Source organism: Canis lupus, chromosome 36, assembly GCF_011100685.1.
Source record: "Canis lupus familiaris isolate Mischka breed German Shepherd chromosome 36, alternate assembly UU_Cfam_GSD_1.0, whole genome shotgun sequence".
NCBI lineage: Eukaryota > Metazoa > Chordata > Mammalia > Carnivora > Canidae > Canis > Canis lupus.
In genome coordinates this window covers 23,149,469-23,169,630 of record NC_049257.1, presented here as the reverse complement: position 1 = coordinate 23,169,630, position 20,162 = coordinate 23,149,469, and the positions used below count along the sequence as shown (strand labels likewise).

The following is a 20,162-nucleotide window of genomic DNA, read 5'->3' as shown; positions in this document are numbered from 1 at the left end:
ATGAACAATTATCACTTAATATTCTAGGTTATATCTTTCATCTCCACGTTTCTGGTCAGCTCTCTATATAACAGTTTCTTTTCTTCCCTAAGAATTTGTAAAGCTAGGTATCTGTTTATTACCTCTCTGTTCTGTCTAGTAAGAATCTCAACATTTAATCATTTTATGAATCTGGAGATATATATATATGGTGTTAATATTATATATTAAAATTTTCTGTGGGCATTGATAGAAACGGAAAGAAGTATTTACCTAAAGGAAATATTATTGTGTACATCATTTCCTATACACTTTTCAGAGATTGTGTGGTTCAATGGCTGAAGCCTTGAAGATAAGATCTGCTTCTGAGGCTCACTCTGTAGAAGTGGCTTCACCTGGAAAATGAAAAGTGAGTCCTGTTAAATAGTTGATATAAAAGAGAACTTTTGTGAAAACATCCAAAATATCACTTTAAATAGAAGATAAGAAAAAAAAGTCAAATTCCAGGTAGAGAAATTATACAAAAGAGACTATTTTATGTTTTAAGGTAAAAAATGAAAACTCAGTATAGAAATTTCAAGAGGAAGAAAAAAAGGCTATACTATTTCAAGAAGTGTTTTTTTGGAATGTTCTGTAATGTCCAAAGAGATTTGTCAGCCTTAAGGAAAATCTATTTAACTTTACAATTTAAGGTGATTTTTTAAAAAAATCTAAGATGAGAAGCAACTCAAAGGGATAAGCAAGATACTCAAATTCAAGGAATCCAGGATTCTCTGACAATTTTTCCGAAAATTACTTCTCTGTGGTACTTTCCACATCTGTAAAATTATTTGCCAGTAAAGACTTTCATAAGGGTAAGCTTTAATGTCAGATAAAGTGCTCTGTGGAAAAGTATGGAAATCTGGAATTTTAAAGCTTAGTTTTCCTCTGAAAGTAAATTAATATCCCACTTGAGATGCAGTCAGTTTTGTGTTGGCACGATCTAGTTCTAGCTAAGCCAGAAATGAAGAGAATTGAAAGGGTTAGACTCAACAGAGCAAATATGAAATATCTAATTGGAAGCATGGAAAGATATTTATGAAGATTGAGATTTTTCTACCAGAATTAAACCCTCAAGATATGTGGCAGGGTTTGACTCCAAAACCCCCAAGTAATACTTAACGGCTCCACTACCACCAAGGAGCAAGTGGAGCCCAGCCCAAATTTAGACTAGTCACTTTATGCTCACTTGATACGTGTCGGAGTTTCCACTTTACAGTTCATGTTAAAAACATAAAGGAGAGGCAAAGGTTTTGCCGCTACCATGAAAGCATCCAGTTCACAGCAAGCACCGACATATGGTGTCTAGAGACTGCCGCAAACCTAATGTCTCCAAAGGCCAAGGGAGCAAATCATCCATGGCTGAAGTTCAGTCCTGGTTTGTGGTTCACACCATGCTGGAAAGGTTTTTGAGTTCAACAATGGCTGAAGTGGAGAACAAAAGAGAGGAAGGCTGGTCCAGGAGGCAGACTTGGGAAGTCATGAGGCTAACAGCATTGTTTTCTGGCATTTTCATAGATTTTCTAAATGTAAGAATTCAGTATGCAAATAAACTCTGCATCATGTGTACCACATGGCTCCTCTGATGCATAGAAAAACATCTTTGTAGGGTGACAGCTAGAGGCCTTCCAGGGCTTCACTGATCATTTTGAAGTAGGAACCAGATGATAGATTTTTTTTTTTAGAGTTTAATTTGTGCTTTTGCGTGTGCATGGTAGAGAGTGGGTGGGTGAAAATTTTATAGATATTTTTGTATCATTTTAAAGTTCTTCATTTTATGTGATAAATTATAGGAAAGCTGTGTGCAAGCCAAATTATATTTTAAATGTACTCATTGAGCCTGTTGAATAAAGGGATACATGCATGTCCTTTCGGTAAAGTAAGCAATCACCCTGCAGTCTCCTTTGTGTGAATCTAGACATTCATAATTGGGTTTGATTAAAGCCAGGTCCACATGCCTTATTAAATTCCATATTTATATAGCAATTTTACTTCTCATATGATGTAAAATCACTAATTACTTCTTTCAATTCTCCTTTGAGAATGAGAGAAAAGCATTATTAATCCAATTTTATTTCTGTATCTGATTAAGTAAGCCACTTTGACTCAAATGAAAGCTAGTTATTATCACCCTATCATCTTCATACACAGTAGTTGAATATATAAATAAGTGAGTTCAAAACTGTCAGAGATTTATCTATGAAACTGGATTTCTGGTACTACTAACACTGTAATAATTGTTCTTTACCAGTAAAAGTGGATAGAAACCATCATGTTGAAAGTATTTATAGTATTTATGAATCTGCCACAGTACCTAGGGTGTTAAACTATGACCTGTGGGTCAAATCCAGTCCGCGATTTATTTTTATGTGGCCCACATATGTAGCTTTCACATTTTTAAATACTTGAAAAAAATTCAACAGAAGAATATTTTGTGACACATAAAAATGACATGAAATCTCAGTGTCCACGAGCAAAGTTTTATTAGAATATAGCCACACTCTTTCATTTAAATATTATCTGTGGCTGTTTTCATGCTACAAAGGCAGAGTGGATTAATTCGGACAGAAACCATATGACCTGCCAAACCTAAAATATTTACTAGGTTACCCTCTACAGAAAAAGTTTGGTGAAACCTTACTTTTAATGTATGAGGTAATTTTATATCCCAACAGTAAATAGCCTTAAAATGAAGAATGGTATTCATATTTAATTAAAACGAAATGCTAAAAGATAATCAAGTTGTCTGAGATTAACATACATACAAGTTTTGTGGGCATGTAGAGTCTCATATTCCAAAGAGAAAATAGTCATGTTGAGACAGAGGTGATTTTTATTTTTATTTTTATTTTTTATTTTATTTATTTATTTATTTTTTGCTCAGAGGTGATTTTTAAAATGAAGCTCATTGCCCTTTCAATAAAAGAAAAAAAATAATTATAAATAGATGTGGAAATGAATACATCGTTTTTGATCTATGATACAAAATTTCTTTTGGCCATAACTCAAAAGAGCAGGGACAGAAAAAATGAGTAAAGAAATAATTCAGGGCAGCCCGGGTAGCTCAGCGGTTTAGCACCTGCCTTCAGCCCAGGGCCTGATCCTGGGCCTAGGATCGAGTCCCATGTCGGGCTCCCTGCATGGAGTCTGCTTCTCCCTCTGCCTGTGTCTCTGCCTCTCTCTCTTTCTCTCTCTCTCTCTCTCTCTCTCTCGGTGTCTCTCATGAATAAATAAATAAAATCTTAAAAAAAATTCATTCAGATTATGGGGAGATGCACAATAACACAAATAATAATGCAACATGTGAATTGTAATAGAAGAAACACGCTTGGTGACGTTGTCAAACCCTTTGTGAGTTCCAGACACTGCAAGCGTTTTAAATATTTAGCTCTGTTTTGCAAATGTTGGCATTCTGTCCGGCAATGAATACACACCAGAGACACAATTTTGTATTGCACTTGGTGGTATACAAGTGGTTGTCATTTTACCGTGCTACCTGGAAAATCAGTGCAGTCAGTCCCGCAGCCTGTTGAGCAATGAAGAGGCCCGAACTGGGCTTCTAAGGTATGTCCTGTTGTGACTAGCAGAGCCCAGGATCACACCATACTTTAATGTAAATAAAGCTGTTCATTCAGGAGGGGGAAACAAGATCATTTCTTGTTCATCGATTATACCTACTTGAAAATCAGTGCTAATGCTCTTCAGTCACACCCCGAATGATCTTTTAATTCTAAATTTCTGTGTGCATTAGGGCCTTTAGACACCCTCAGATTACCTCCAGTAATTTAAAGTAAGGTGACCTGTCGCAATAAAGATATGAGGATTCTTATGGAAGCAACGGGAAGTTCATTACATGCAGTGTGGGCCTCAAGGACACAGGAGAGCTACACGACTGACCCACAACTCTAGGTAAGAAGCAAGATTTGCTACATGGGCGGCAGGAACTACACCACCTCCCACCTCCATGGTGGCTTGTTGCCTTTCGTCATTGTTTCTATGGCTCTTGCCATGATCTGCTGAATCCCCAACAATTATTCAACTTTAGGATTCAGAAACAAGAAATCAGAATTCCTTGAGAGTCCCAGGAATTCTGAAATCATCAGTTGTCTATAGTGACCATAATGCTTTATTTATTATATTAACTAATAATATGCAAGGAATCATTTTTCTGTGCTATACAAAAATTTTCAGAGGTTTTTGTATAAAAATGATACAATAGTAAATTAAGGTTATTATTTCTTTTCTTTTCTTTTTTTTAAGTAGGCTCCACACCCAATGTGTAGTTTGAACTCATGACCCTGAGATTAACAGTCTAATGCTCTATAGACTGAGCCAGCCAGATGACCCTAAGGTTATTATTATGGCCTTAATATATTAACATGTAAATATGTATAATATCTAAAAAGTATGTATTAACACATAAATATATAAAATGTAAAAATAATCTCTAGTTGATCATAAAAAAACACTCAAAGGCAAGAACAACACAAAATAAATGTCAAATAAAAATAACCCTAAAAATGAAAATAGAATGCCACAAATATTTAATATTTAAAATTATCATTTTTTAATTTCTTTTTTTAATTTATGAAAGACACAGAGAAAGAGGAGAGACATAGGCAGAGGGAGGAGTGGGTTCCCCGTGGGGAGCCTGACGCAAGACTGGATCCCAGGATCCCTAGATCACAACCTGAGCCAAAGGCAGATGCTCAACCACGGAGCCACCAAGGCATCCCTTAAAATTATCATTCTTAAAGTAAAACTTCAAAAGTTACCTATAATTAATTGCCAGTTTAACATAGAAAATATTCTTGCATTTTGTATCGATATTGGTCAGATTGCTGAAAGTAAGTCTAAAAGTTGATCTTTGGGAAAATAATTTGCCTGCTTGATCTGATAGTGGTTTTGCTGTTGAAATCAATATTGCTTTGGATAACTCAGATCTTGGATCTTTTTTCTGATGTCATATGATAGTGTTCCATGACACAAACATCTTTTTCTCTCTGTGTTTTCCTGTTACAGTGTTTACAAAGATCTGTAGCTTATACTGAATATTTAAACACTGAAACACCAGTGAACATTGTTAGCCAATAATTCAAATAATTTAACATTCAGTTCTCCTAGCAAGGTTGATAACATTTCGTAGACTTGTGAGTGAAAATTGCCATTTAAGGATTCATTTTGCTTAGGACTTATTGGGCCTCCTAACACCTCACAGCACTCTCCTTACCTTCAGAACATATTCTCCAAGTGGCCCAGCTCACCTCCATTATTCCATCTTTAGACTGTGCTACTTTCTCCACGCTATTCTTGAATCAGATGCTTATCTCCAGTCCAACCAGCATTGGTTTGGACAACATGGGGCCAAAGACCTGCAGGCTGCTGCCTCAGCTCCAGGTTAGGAGTAGAGCCGCTTTGCCTCAGTTTGTAGGCAAGCTGGGCATGGTGATTAACTGGTGTCCTACTATCTCTATGACTTGCCACAGCTTCCTCTTATGGCCTGTGAGCCAAAATAGCAAAATATCATTGCCTTGTGAAGAGTACATCTCCTTACCCTTTAAAGACTTTTTTGTTGTTTCAGCACCTGTATAAACTGAGGCAGAGCTGAACTGCTCTGCATAATAAAGAGAGGAGAAGACATATGGGATATAGGTCTTTGCAGAGGGAAACCCAGGAAACAGGGAGCTAGGGAAGGTGAGGACAACGTGAGGAGGAAAGACCAGGAAAAAAGGAATTCTTCTTGGCGATACGACACAGGAAGGGTTTGTTGTTAAAATCAACAAACAAAAAAGCAAAAACAGGAATTGGGTATCTTTCCTTCCAGTGACCTAGTCTCTTCCACAGGTTTATTTCCTTCACTGTCTTCCCTCTTTTCTTTTTCACGTGGTTGTAAAATGGTGTTAAAACAGAGACTTTTGGTTGTCCTCCAAAATCTCTTCTCCCTTCGGTGAGATCAGAACCCCTGACTGTCAGCTTCGCAGATGGCCCTCCAGATTGAAGACTACGTTTCCCAGCTTCCCTTCCAACTAGGAGTGGACACTTGACTAAGTGCAGGCCAGAGAGTGCAAGGTGGAATGATCATGTAGCAATGTCTGGGAATCGTCTTTTAAAAACGACATAAATACCCTTTGCCTTTCTTCCTTCATCTCCTTTCCTGCTGCTGCCTGAAACAGATGTTTTCATATTCAGCTTTGAGGTCGAGTCCACACAAGGTGGAACCACAAGATTATTACCGCACTATTGCCATATGAGCACTGGACAGCCAAAGGGGGTTAACTTAGCTGAGAAATAAGCTTCTATCTACTTTAGGCCACTGTTAGGATTTTCTTCAATGAGTTTCTGAAGTGAAACAGGTGCAGGAATTTTGCTGTAGTCCACCCTTTTCACTTAACACTATGTCATATATATTTTTTACTGCTAGATACTCTTTATAACTGCTATAGGCTGCTTATGTTCCCCAAGACTCATCTATTGCGATCCTAACCCCCTAATGTGATGGTATTAAGAGAGAGGGCCTTTGGGAGGTGATTAAGGAGCCTCATGAATGGAACTAGTACCTTTATAAGAGACTCCAGAGGGCTCCCAACAGCCCTTCCCCTACGTGAGAACACCGTGAGAAAACAGGCTTTTATGAACCAGGAAGTGAGCCCTCACTAGACACACAGGCACTAACAGCGCCTTAATCTTGGCAGCATCCAGATTTGTGAGAAATAAATCTCAGTTGTTTATAAACCACTCAATGTATCATATTCTCCCATTGTAGCCTGAACAGATTAAAGCAGTAATCATCATTTTTAATAGCTGTTTACAATTTCATCTCATAAATGTGCCATAATTTGCATAAGCATTTCCCTATTATTGACTGTTTAAGTTGGCATTTATTTATATATTTATTTAGCGCTAAAAGCACCCTTTTTCATATACAGATCCCTCCTGGAAACCCTAGTATACAGCACAAGATGGGGATAATTATTTTTGTGGCTATCCAGTTACCATGACACTATCCAGTAATGTTCTCATCCCCTTTCGATTTTTACTACTACTGTTATCTGATATTAAATTCTTATACCATTAACTTCTGGTTTACTTATTCTCTTCCATTACTAGATCTATACTTAGGCCAATACTCTATTTTTTTAAATTATCATACCTAGGGATCCCTGGGTGGTGCAGCGGTTTGGCGCCTGCCTTTGGCCAAGGGCGCGATCCTGGAGACCCAGGATCGAATCCCACGTCGGGCTCCCGGTGCATGGAGCCTGCTTCTCCCTCTGCCTATGTCTCTGCCTCTCTCTCTCTCTCTCTGTGTGTGACTATCATAAAAAATAAAATAAAATAAAATAAAATTCAGATTATTTAAAAATTAATTAATTAATTGATTGATTAATTAATTATCATACCTATAAAATGACCTAACTATAAATTATATGTTAAAATAATTACAACTTTTTTCCCCCCTTGGGTCAGTCCATTTTATGGACTTATAACCATATGCCTTATAACCACAATTTCCTTTTTAGACCTGGGTCTGTTATTTTAAAACAATGCCAATAATAATGATACTTTGTTTTCTTTCTAAACAGTATTCATTTCACAGCTCCTTTAAATGTATTGTTTTGTTTGAGTTCTAAATGGAGCTATTATGACATTATTCAGATTAGCATCATTTAACTACTGGGTCTCCAAATTTTGAAACCAGGAGATTTTTAAAAAGGGGGTTACAATCAGGCTCACTGGATTGTTCTGAAATGCTTCTAAGGAGACAGCTGTCAACTCCTTCGAAGCCAGCCCCCAGCGTTTGCTGCAGGTTAATTGATGGCATTCTGAAGTCAGGTCAGGGTCTGTTAGCCTCTTGCCAACTTTGGTTGCCGCAGTCTGCAGTCATACTGAGGATGTGAGGTCCAGCAGCACAGACCATCCACGCACTGTTCTCCACCTGCTTTAAAAATAAACCCCTATAAAGTAGGACAAGTAATTGAAGCTTTGTAATTTTTTGGCTTGAGGCCTCAACTCTGATCTTAAGTTGATGAAGCATTAGTAGATCTGCTTAGAAGATGGGTGAGAAGCTGCTGTCTGAATAATAAAACGTGAGAGAGACATTTTACAGATTTTCAGTTTGTACTGTTCACAACAGGATGACATACCACACTCAGGGATCAACTGACCTCTCGGAATAGCATCTATTATGTGCAAAAGGTTATGGAAAGAATATCCTCTTCCGGACTTTAAGTGGTCTAACTACCAAAAATGTATGGTTCAGGTGTGATAAGACAAGACACTCAAGCAATTTCTAAGACAATATATTTTTGAGAAAGGCTTAAGTACCAACCAGATCAGCTGGAGAATTTCTATAATTATGTATCTATACAAACATGTCTTAAAATGTTATAAAGAAAAAGTTTAGCCACTGTAATCAGAAGCAAGAAAATACAATGGCAGTCTTACAGGGTGATGTGTAGATAATTTTAAGAAATGCCACAGAAATGTAATTCTTACATTGGGGCAGTCTAAAACAGAAAAATGGATTAAGTGGAGATAATGACCCAACTGGTAAGGAATCGTCTAGGGCACTTATCAAGCCATGAAATAGTCCTAGCTTAGGTCAAGCTGTTTTATACAAGGAACTTTATGAATGAATGAAAACTAAAGGGAAGAGTAGAAAGGTTGCTCTCCATCAGAGTTTTCCAAGTTGATGACATGTTAACAAAGTGCCACAGAATAGGAATACATGCACCATGCTAAAAGTGCTCCACACTCACCTTGGTTAGGGAAATGCTGGATGAAGCACGTCCCTACACCACTAGACTTCTCTGAGCCTTGGATAGACCAAAATAGGTTGCACGTTTCCAAAAAGGGCTTTCGAATGCAGCGAGTTCCCAAATTTACTTGACCTCCACTGAGGTGACCTATTTCCATCTCCTGGAATACTGGTTGGGAGAATACAGCTCAGAGGAAACATGTTGTTGTTCAGAGCTTTTTCTCCCTCAGAAAGTCAGACATGCCAAGGGAGCAAATGAACACTTTCTTTGATATCCTGCAGACGGAAAACTCAGGGAATCTGCTGTGGTGCCACCCTGAGCTATTAAATGGGCCCTAGAGAATTGTGGAATAGCTTTTTAACCTCCAAAGAGCATATAAAAATTGTCTTAAAACCGAAGAAGGGGCTCAAACTTCTGTTATGAACTTGTTAATTTGTTCCATTTGTACAATAGTAGAATTTTAGTTTTGGGAAAGATTTTGAAAGAACATCTAGTTTAGCCAATCCTGATTTTACGTGGAGACATGGAGGCCCAGATCAGTTAAGAGGTTTTTGCCCAGGGTTATTCACTTTGTTGGGAGTTGAGAGAAAGGCAAGGCTCCTGTTTCAACAACTCTCATGTCAGACTCTCTTGGTCTCCTAACTCCTATACAACAGATCAGTTATTTTATTATATTTTTTAAATTAAATACATAAAGAGGAAAACTAAAATTCTTCCTTAGTTAACCTTCCATCTCACAATTCTCTCCAGAGTTAACAGTTTTGCTGTCTTTTTATTTTGTGCCCAGATAGCTATACTTCTCTAACTTGATTCAAAACTGTGTCTGTTAATTTATTCAACAAATATTAAGTGAGCCCTGACTCTGGGCCAGTTGTACATAGTTTGAGTCCCGGCCATCAGACCTCTCAGTCTGGTGGGAGAGAGAGAATAATCTGTGATAAGTGCCACAGCAGGAGAGAGATAAGGAAACCAAGGGCCACATTGCTTGAATTGTGAGAAACCAAGGGAGGTTTTCTAGAAGGGACAAAATCTGAACAGAGTGTCTGAAGGACAAGGAGGAGTAAGGCAGATGAATAATGGGGGGTTATCATGTACAGCAAAAGCCTAGAAGCAGGGAAGGGTGTAGTGTATATGACAGGTGACAGAGACATAAATTTGGAGACACAGAGAAACACCAGATTACAAAAGGCCTTGTATGCAGTACTAGAAATCCTGGATCTCACATGTTAAAAAGACCCAACTGGCAGCAATGTGGGGAAGGGATTAGATCGTGCCAGAAGGCAGGAGGCCATGGCAGTAGTCCAAGGGAAAGTGATGAGGTCTGGAACATGACATGAGGAAGAATAGAAACCGGGACCTCTCATCCAAAGAGAGACAGATGTGGCCTAGAAGCAAGAGAAGAAAGCAAGAGTGGAGAGTGGTTTGGTTTAGGATTTACTAAGGAGATAATATTACAGGGCCTACTATTAGACTAGATGGGATGGATACAGACAGGGAGAGGATGGATTAAAGAAGGATTTCCAAGTCCTTGGCATGAACATCTAGGTAGATGATAGTGCCCTGTTCTGAGCTGCTGAGCTAGGAAACCAACAGGATAGGGATAAAACATGTTTTTTGCATGTTGTAAGGGGGACATTCAGAGAATGACAGGTTCATAAGTGGATATCCAAGTGTTGAGTGCAGAGGAGATGTTAATCTGGGAATCTTCAGTGCATAACACAGATGTTGTATTTACAGTCATGAAATGGATGAGATTCTCTCTCTGGAGAACATGCACAGAAGAAAAGAGAAGGCTCAAGACCTAAAATATTGAGGTCAGGAAAAGGAGAGGAGCCAACCAAGAAGACCCAAGAATGGTCCAAGACGTGCAAGTAAAGGAAGGTGAGAGCCGACATGTCCATGGGATTTATCAACTGGTACCTCAGGGGGCAAGTAATGAACAGGAGAGGAAAATGGAGATTGAGGAAATATAAGGGGAAAAGGTGCAACTCTGGAGTTGGTGGGAAACAGGGAGAGGTCCTAAAATAAGAATTTTCTACGGCTATTTGAGGAACAATAGGTGCCAGCATGGAAGAGATGGGTGAGATTGCAAGGCAAGGGCAGATCACATAGGGCCTTGTAGATCATAAGATTTCAATGTATTATTCTGAGTAAAATGGTGAATCATGAGCATGCTTTCAGTGGGCCAGTGACATATTTACCTTCTATTTTAAAAGCCACTGGGGCACCTGGGTGGCTCACTCGGTTGAATAACTGGCTCTTGATCTCAGCTCAGGTCTTGATCTCAGGGTGGTGAGTTCAAGCCCAGCATGAAGCCCACTTGAAAAAAAAAATACGTAAATAAAATGAAAGTCACTGGCTGCTATGTGGGGCTAGACCTTCAGAGAGACCAACAGAGTCTGCCAGGACCCAGGAGAAGATGAAGAGGCTCATAGCAGGGCCACAGCTGGTGGGATGGTGAGAGGTGGAGAACAGCAGGTTGCATTCTGATATTTATATATTCATCAAGGAAGCACTTCTTATGTACCTGCTACTTGTCAAGTCATAATTCCTTATGGAGAAAAACCAGTCAAGAATGTGAATGGAAAGATTCAACCTAAGAAAAGGAAGGTTATAGAAAAAAAGAGAAACTGGGAGAACTTTTTTTTCTTCAGAGAGAGGAAAATGAGAGAAAGTTTTACAAAGGTGGTGAAATGTAAAATCACCTGGTTAGGAAAAAGCAATAATTTAACTAGAAGTCTATTGAAATATAAAATTTGACAAGGAAGGATGCCATCCCAATTATTTTCAAGAGCTCTGGTACCATCCATTGCCCCTTGACATTCAGTTTCTCCATTTATCCCATTTTAAAATTAAACTTGACGTTTTTTTCCCTTTCCATATGTTTAAAGACATCTGGATGCAGCATGTGGGTTGAAAGCCCTGGGAGGGGAAAAGCTGAAGGGGAACAAAGAGTGAGACTTAAAGGAGGGAACACTGGAGGAAAGGAAGGAACAAAGGGTGTTTGGTGAGGGTGAGAGGCAAACAAAAGGTTTCCAGCCCCCACACCAGTGCCCACAAAACAAACAAACAACTTTAAATTGTATTTAACCAACAGCTAAAAGGATAGTTGGGGCCCACAGGTGGCTCAGTCCGTTAAACAGTTAACCATCTGACTCTTGATCTTAGCTCAGGTCTTGATCTCAGGATCGTGGGTGAATTCAAGCCCTATGCTGGGCTCCAAAATAAATAAGTAAGTGAATGAATGAATGAATGAATGAATGGAAAGTGGCCTACCTGTTCCAGTTAACAGCTACTAAGCTTGAAAAGTACACTGTATCAGTCAGCTAGGGCTGCCATAACAAAATACCATGGACTGCTGACTTAAACATCAGCAATTTATTTTCTCACTGTCCTGGAGGCTGGAACTCCAAGACAGGGATGTTGGCTTGAAAATGGCCACCTTCAGTGAGTCCTCACATAGTGTTTCTTCTGGTCTCGTACATCCCTGGTGTCCCTCTGCTTGTCCATATCTCCTTTTCCTATAAGGACACCGGTCAGGTTGGTTTAGGGCTTATTCTAAAGGCCTCATTTGAATGTAATCACCTCTCTAAAGGCCCCATCTCCAAAGACAGTCACATTCTGGAAGTTAGGACTTCAAAATAAGAATTTGGGGCCTGGGGGTGGGCAGAGACACAATGGAGTACGTAACAGTACTTAACCAATTTCATTACATTAAAAAAAAAAATCTTCACATGTTCCTTGAGTCCAAGGTGGAGTTTACCTTAGAGCTTTAGAGAATGTAGACTTATTAATGGAACATCTTTAGTAGATCTGCAGCAAAGAATTTCGATTTATTAGAATGGCAATAAAGATGCAATACACCTGATTTGAATTTACTGCCCTTTCAATATGAGGACACAAAAGTTTGGTTAGCAAAATGCGCCTTCTGGCTATATGATACATGCACAGACTTTTTCAGGTAAAGAACCTAGGTTAACTAACTCCTTCCATTGTTTTGTAAACAGAACAAAGATGCAGGATCTATTTTAACTCAATGATAGTGTATATGACTCCTTATATAAATAATGGAAAGCTAAAACGCATAACTCCTATCATGAGGCAGCATGTTCAGTTGGGTTTCATTTATTGTGTTTTCTTAGGGTAAAATATTTCAAAAATAAAATTAAAGGATAGCTTCCTACATTTTGGTTTTAGAAATTCTCCATGGGCTTGAGAATAATAGTTATTTGCCCATATTCAAAGTTGGCTGCTAGAGGAGTTTGGAGGGATGTTAATTCTCTACTAAAACCAAAAGCAAGGGATGCCTGGGTGGCTGGTGGTTGAGCGTCTGCCTTTGGCTCAGGGCATGATTCCGGGGTCCTAGGATCGAGTGTTTTTCCCTCTGACTATGTTTCTGTCTCTCATGAATAAATAAATTTTTAAAAAATCTAAAACAAGAAAGCAAAAAAGTTCACTTAAAGTATTATGAGAGGCCACTTCATGCTTCTTATCATATTTCATTCTTTGTGGAGCAGAGGGGACTGTATATAGTTGGGCAAAGTTCTCAAAAATAGGAGTGATTTTTGGAAATGTTTGAGTATTGTATTTTCTAAAAATCTTTCTTTCAGTTGCAAGTAAAATGATGCCCATATTTCTTCTTCTGCCCTTCTTGTTGAAGAAAATAAGAATCACTGAGGAGAAAGCAAAAGCTAATGCTTTGACTTTGTAGCTGCTGGAATTCTAGTCTCAAGCTGTCCTGTGTCCAGTGTAAACTTTTGCTTATACAGATGTGTGTAGGAAATGGCTCCTACCAGGCTTGCTCTTCACAGTGGGCAATCCTGTCAGTCACATTGCCCCATTTTTTTTCCAACCTATTTTTTTCAAGTTGCAAATTCTAAATAAGTAATCTGTTAAGTCTTTTCACAAAATTTAAAAATAGCATGTCATTACCATCAACCACCAAGTAGAATGATTTAATTTAAAATCCTTTCTCCACTCGCTTACCAAAGAAATGATTCCATGATCAATTTGACCTTTTACCAGCATAATTGCCCAATAATTAACAAGGATAAATGATTACAATCTGAAATATTTTTAACGAATCATTAAAGGGTGGCATACGTTGCAGACAAACCAGGAGCTATATGCTTTCCATAAAATATTAGAAATATTTATTTATTCCATCAAGTGCCTGTTATATGCCAGAAAGCATCATAGTGGACTTTGTATTCCTAAATAAAACCAGTAAGCGATATAGCATATTAGAAGATACTAAATGCCCCAGGGAAAAATACATGCAAGGAAAGGGAACTGAAGGTTATGTGAGTGAGGGTAAGAGGGTACAATTTTACATAGAATGGTTGGGTAAGATGCAATCTAAGCAAAGAGTTGAAGGAGGTGAAGGAGTAAAACTTGCAGATATCCGAAAGAGGATTGATTAGGTGACCCACCGTCCTAGCGTGTCTGAGACTAAGAGGATTCTCAGGTTGCAGGCCTTTCCATGCTAAAACCAGGGTGGTCCCAACCCAGGCAAACCAAAACAGCTGATCACCTTAAATGTGTTCCAGACACAGGGAACAGGAAGAAGGAGAACAAAGACCCTGAGAGCGGAGCATGCCTGGGAGTTTCAGGAGGCCAGTGCAGCTAGAGATGGCATGCGGTCAGTAATATGAAGAGGTCATGTCATGTAGGCCTCAGAGTGAGCACAATGGCCCTCTACCCAACCCTTCCTTTCAGAGTTCACACACCATCCCTAGCTGCCGCCAGTGAGCTCATCCTGTGGTTTTTCATGCTCCTTGCCCTAGGCTACAGAGAACCATCTCCCTCAAAATTGCATCCCTTTGAGGGACCAGCCCGTGACTAATGACTGGCTAATGTGGGAATACATGACTAATGACTGGCTAGGCCGAGGCCCCTTCCGTCAATGTGGTCCACCCAGCTCAGACCTCCCCTTCAAATGGGCTGAGACCTCATCTGTAACCAACTGCAATTCAGCTTTTTTCCTCTGCCTTTCTTTTTTACAGGTATATTTCCTGAGATAACTCCCCAATAAACTTTCCAGATGCAACTCTCCACCTTAGTATCTGTATCTAGGGAGCCCAAAGTAAGAGAGGCCTTGAAGGAGATTTTGAGAGGGATGTGAAGCCTTCGAAGCATTTTGAAAGAAACTGAACCCTAAAATAGTTTCTCTCTCTCTCTCTCCTTAGGCATAGAAAAATATAGAACTTGCTAAGTTGTTTAGTTCAGATTATTCTTCTGAACTTCACTGCAATGATTGCAGAGGATGGGAGAACTGGGTTATAACCTAGCTGGTATGTCTGCTGAATAGCTGGAATTTTCCTGGTGTCTTCCAACGTGGTTGGTGAGTAGACCAACTCTTCAGCTGAGGCAGAGGAGTTTGTATGTTCCTGGATGGGATTGCATCCCATATTGAATTCTATTGTTTTGGAGATCTCATTGTTTTACATAAGACAGATAAATAAATAAAGTAGATATATCAAAGGGCAACCAACACAAAGGAAGTCCTTGCCCTGGAGGATTTCATTCTACTCTTCCATGAGACATTTTATAAAAAATGTTCAATAATGAGTGGCTTACCACAGCAGACCTCAGGACCTTAATTTCCTGTGGAACCAGCATTTGTAGGAGTGGTAAGCAGGATGCAGCAATGTCCCATGGGAAAACAACTACCTCCTTTCTAGTCACACATCACACACATCAACCTTAATATCCAGCTACCATGGACATGTTTCAACTGCATTTAAAATGTCCAGCATTTTCAACTTTTGGGCTTCACTGAAGAGTTTCTAGGTAAACAGTGGACTCCAGATTCATATTACTTAGGAAAACGGTGAACAGGAAAATACTAAGAAGGTGGCAATTCCATTCTTTATTATACTCATGAAGAGGCCCTTTGTCTCCCAGTTCAAAATTTTGTTTTTAACAAACTTTTTCAGTATAAACATCTCCTTGACATATGAGTTTTTTCTGAGTGTCCACGAGTTTTCTCCAGGATTAAAAACTCCTAGGGAATAATATAGTTAATTGTGCATTTGGTTTGTGTGTACAGTCTTAGCTGTTCAGATTTGAAAATGGAAAAAAAAACATCTTTTTGCTTGATAACATATTTTTAAGGCCATGCATGTACAGTCGTTTGAGAGTAAGCAGATCTTATTCCTGACTCTAAAACCAATTCACATGAGGACTGGAGGCACAGACCTTGGAAGGAAAGATTGTATAAGATGATGAGATTCAAAAAGAGAATTCTACACAAATTTGACTTAAAAAGTAGACAGTGGACAGTGGGCACTGGTACCCAGCTCTGGACCCAGTTTCACAACCTCCAGTAAACCCCTTAAATCCTTCAGAGCCTTGGCTTCCTTATCAGTTAGATAGGATTGGTACCTATTCTATCTCAGAACTGATTACATGCATTAATTTACATGCATTAATAGCTTCAAGCATGATTTGAAAGCTAGAAAGAAGAACAAGGTGTTATTTTTCACTTTTAAAATTTTTAAATGGAAATAAAAGTCACGAATTCTCTCCCCACATTAGAATGTAGTTTTCAAATTAACGGATGCTATATGTATGTAAAGTGCTTTCAGCTCTCTAAAAAACATTTTATATTCATAAAAGGTCAAATGCAATTACACACGCACACACATAAATAAATCAATTAACAGAATCCTGTAATGTGCAGAGTGTAGCACATTTTAAGTTAATGAGTAAGGCTGAAAAACAACAGAGAATCAGCACACCCATCATATTAAACCATGGGAGATATTTTTCCAGTTTTAAAGCCAGTAATATCCACAAACAATGAGTGGATTTTAATTATTATAATTCTATTTAAATTTCACAAAGTTAGCTTTATAAAGAGAAACCTGGGCTCCTCCAGTGATTTCAACCAAATATCAGATACTGTTTAAATAAGCAAATGATAATTCTTTAAAAAAGATCAAAAGTATTACAGTGGCACATTGCCTTAGCAATACAAACAAGTACTCAATTATGGGATTAGTAGTTTTCCTTCTACTTCAGAGGTTAAGTCGCATTTTATGTCTGTTGTCCTTTTACCTAACCAGAACCAGACAGATCTTTGCCTATGGTCTTCCAAATACATCACAATTTCTCCTTACACCTGGGCCATCATCAGACATATTCCACTTTATCTTGATTATCAGAGCACTAATTCAATAAACATTTCTCCATTTTATTCTCTTAAATGCTTTAAGAAATAAAAAATTTGTCATCATTGCTTATCATAATAATAACTGTTAATGAGCTTTACTATGTACCAGATGGTAGTCCAGGAGGTCTGTAAGTGCTAACTTAATCTTCACAACAATCCTATCAGGTAGGTATGATTGTTATCCTCATTATACAATAAGCAAAGGCACAGAATATTGCCTAAGGTCACACAGCTAATAGGTGATAAGCTCATGATTTGAACCCAGGCAGACTGGCTCAAAAGTCAGTGCTAAGCAATAGGTTTTACTGCGTCTCACTGACAGGGCTTCATCTTCTCAATTGTGTCAATCTTTATTTGCTTGGGACCTCTCCCTACAAGCCTGGAAAAGTATTACATCATACCAAACACACACTTGCAAATAGTCTTTACTGGGGCTCTGCAAACTTTTCCTGTAAAGGACCAGATAATAAATATTTTAGGCTTTGTAGGATATTCAATCTCTGTTGCAACTATTCAAATGTGGTGTTGTAGTGAGAAAGCAGCATAAACAATGTAAAAAATTGAACATGACTTTATTTCAATAAAACTTTATTTATAAAAGCAAGATGTGGGCCAGACTTGGCCCATGGGTCATAGTTTGCTGACCCTTGTCCTAAATCCTTACTGTTTTTTATTCACCCAAGGACTTCCAATTCTTCAAGAGTACAGCTTTGATTTAGCAAGAAATGGCTACTATTCATGCTGGGATGCATGACAGCTCTTAGAAGAAAGAGACCCCTTCTTGGTGTGTTTCTTACTTTATAGCCTTTTCTTTGCTTTTCTGCTGAAATCTCAGTCCTGGGTTTAAAGCCCTGAGTGCCATATTCTCATTCTCTTCAGAAAAAATATGTTCTTGTTATTGAAGCTCCTAAAAGATTCATTTTTAAAAAAATTTTTGTTGTCTAAAGGTGAAAGAATACCATTTTGTTACCTCAAATGTAATAATGATTCAGGAAATGATCATTAAAAAACTAAAATCATCAGATAAGAAGTTGTCAAGGAAGAGGATATTCACCAGGTGTCGAAGTACAACCCATAAGGAAGAAGCTTTATTTTTAGTACCTTTAATAATACTTTTTCCTGCTTTTTCAACCAGGGACCCTTCCCCTCCTCCTCCTCCTCCTCCAACTTCTTTTTGCACTAGACTCCACAAGTGATGTATCTGATCCTCAGTATGTGTGTGTGTGTGTGTGTGTGTGTGTGTGTAGCAGAGAGAGAGAGAGAAGTAGAGGCAAAGAGAGGAGGCACATATCCAAGTGTTTCAACTCAGAAGACATATAAAAACCTACTACGTACCAGGCACTGGTAACAAAACGGAAGTAGACAGATTGCACTTTGGCTGTGGAGAATGATGCTTCAAATTTGGAACTTGTTGAGTTTAAAATAACAGCAGGGGTTCCTGGGTAGCTCAGTTGGTTAAGCATTCAATTCTTTTCAACTCATGTCTTGATCTCAGGGTCATGAGTTCAAGCCCCGCACTGGGCTCCATGCTGGGCATGGAGTCCACTTCAAAAACTAATAAAATAAAATAACAGTAGAACTTTTAAGTGGAAATATCTAAAATATAGTTGGACACATACATGTGGTGCTTCTAAAAGCTTTAAGTAGAGATATCAATTTGAAAGCAATTTGCACAGATATACTAGATGTTAGAATAAAAAGATGAAATATGAAAATAAACTTTAAAATAAATGTTCATCATTTATACAAGAAAAGCACTACTGGGGGATACAAAGAAGACCTGTACATCGTTCAGATGTTGATTCTTCCCAAATTAATCTGTAAATTTAAGCTGACTGCAATCAACATAACAGTAAGAATTCCTAAATGTTAGGACTAGCCAAGATGATTCTAAAGTTTGTATGTAAAAATATATAAACAATGATAGCCAGGAAAAATTCAGAACAGAGAAATTAAAAGGGACTCTCTACAATATAATATAAAACTATGGAAATTAAAATAGATTGGAGCACATTCATCAGTATAACATAATAAAATATCCAGAAATGGACTGCAAAACTTAAGAAGGTGATAAAAATAGCACTTCAAATTGGGAAGGAAAGTAAAATTATTTGACAAAAGGTATTGCAGAGAGTGGATAGCACTTAGTAAGAAAAAAAGTTTGGTTTTTTTTATTCTTACTTTTCACTTCGCATGCAAATAAATTCCAGTAGATCAGACCGAGATATAAAAATAACTCCATATAAGAATAAAACACTGGAAATTTTTGTCTTAAATAATAACAGCATGGGAAGACCTTTCCAGACATAACACAAACTCAGAAGCCATAATAAATGGTATATTTATTTACACAATAACTACAGAAATTCTGCAGAAAATAAAACACAAAATCATCCTATGTAAAAATTGAGGCATAATTATGTAACATATATCAGAAGCCAGTTCCTATAAATTAGTAAGAAAAAATACCAACTATTCAATGCAAAATAGGAATGAAAGGGGAAAAAAATATAAAAAATAGTTTACTAAAAAAATACAGATCTCTCTTAGATGTATGAAAAGACAACAATCCTTACCTAATTAAATACTGCAATGAGAGGCTTTCACCTGTCAGATTGGCAAAGCTCTCCAAATTTTATAACACAATTACCAAGCATTGATAGAGGGGCTGTAAATTGGTACAACCTTAATAAAAGGAGATTTTACAACAATTAATTAAAATAACAAATGAACATATTTTTTTATCTAGCAATTCTAGTCCTAAGTACTTATCCTATAAGCACAAAATAATGTTTATAATAGATCGTAATAGATATGAAGCAGACTAAATGTTTATTTAGCATTAGAAGACTGGTTTAAAATGTTATGCAATAGTCACATAATGAAATACAATGCTGTCTCATGTGTACTGGCAGGAAAAGATCTCCAAAATCTACTGTGAAGTGAAAATAGTAATATGTAGAACAATGTATATAGCTTGCTAATATTTGCATGAATATTTGTAAATGCATAGAATATTCTTAGGTAGCTCCACAAGAGGCTGTCGTATTGGCTGCCTCCTAGGAGAGAAATAAAGAGGCTAACAATCAGGGAGAAAAAGAGACTTAATTTTCACTGTATACGATTTTATACTTTAGAACTTGATACGATGTACATATATTATTCAGAAAAAACTGTTTAGATTAAGAGAGTCGATATTGGGCAGCCCGGGT

The 20,162-nt window shown here is 37.8% G+C and overlaps 1 long non-coding RNA gene across 1 annotated transcript; it reads left to right on the top strand.

Annotated features, from left to right (window-relative positions):
• Positions 1 to 315: 315 nt before the first annotated feature.
• On the top strand, positions 316 to 10,646 carry LOC119867797. The gene is made up of 3 exons (XR_005384514.1): positions 316 to 388; positions 3,770 to 3,927; positions 10,512 to 10,646. It is a non-coding gene; the product is annotated as an uncharacterized LOC119867797 (long non-coding RNA).
• The last annotated feature ends 9,516 nt before the right edge of the window (positions 10,647 to 20,162 follow it).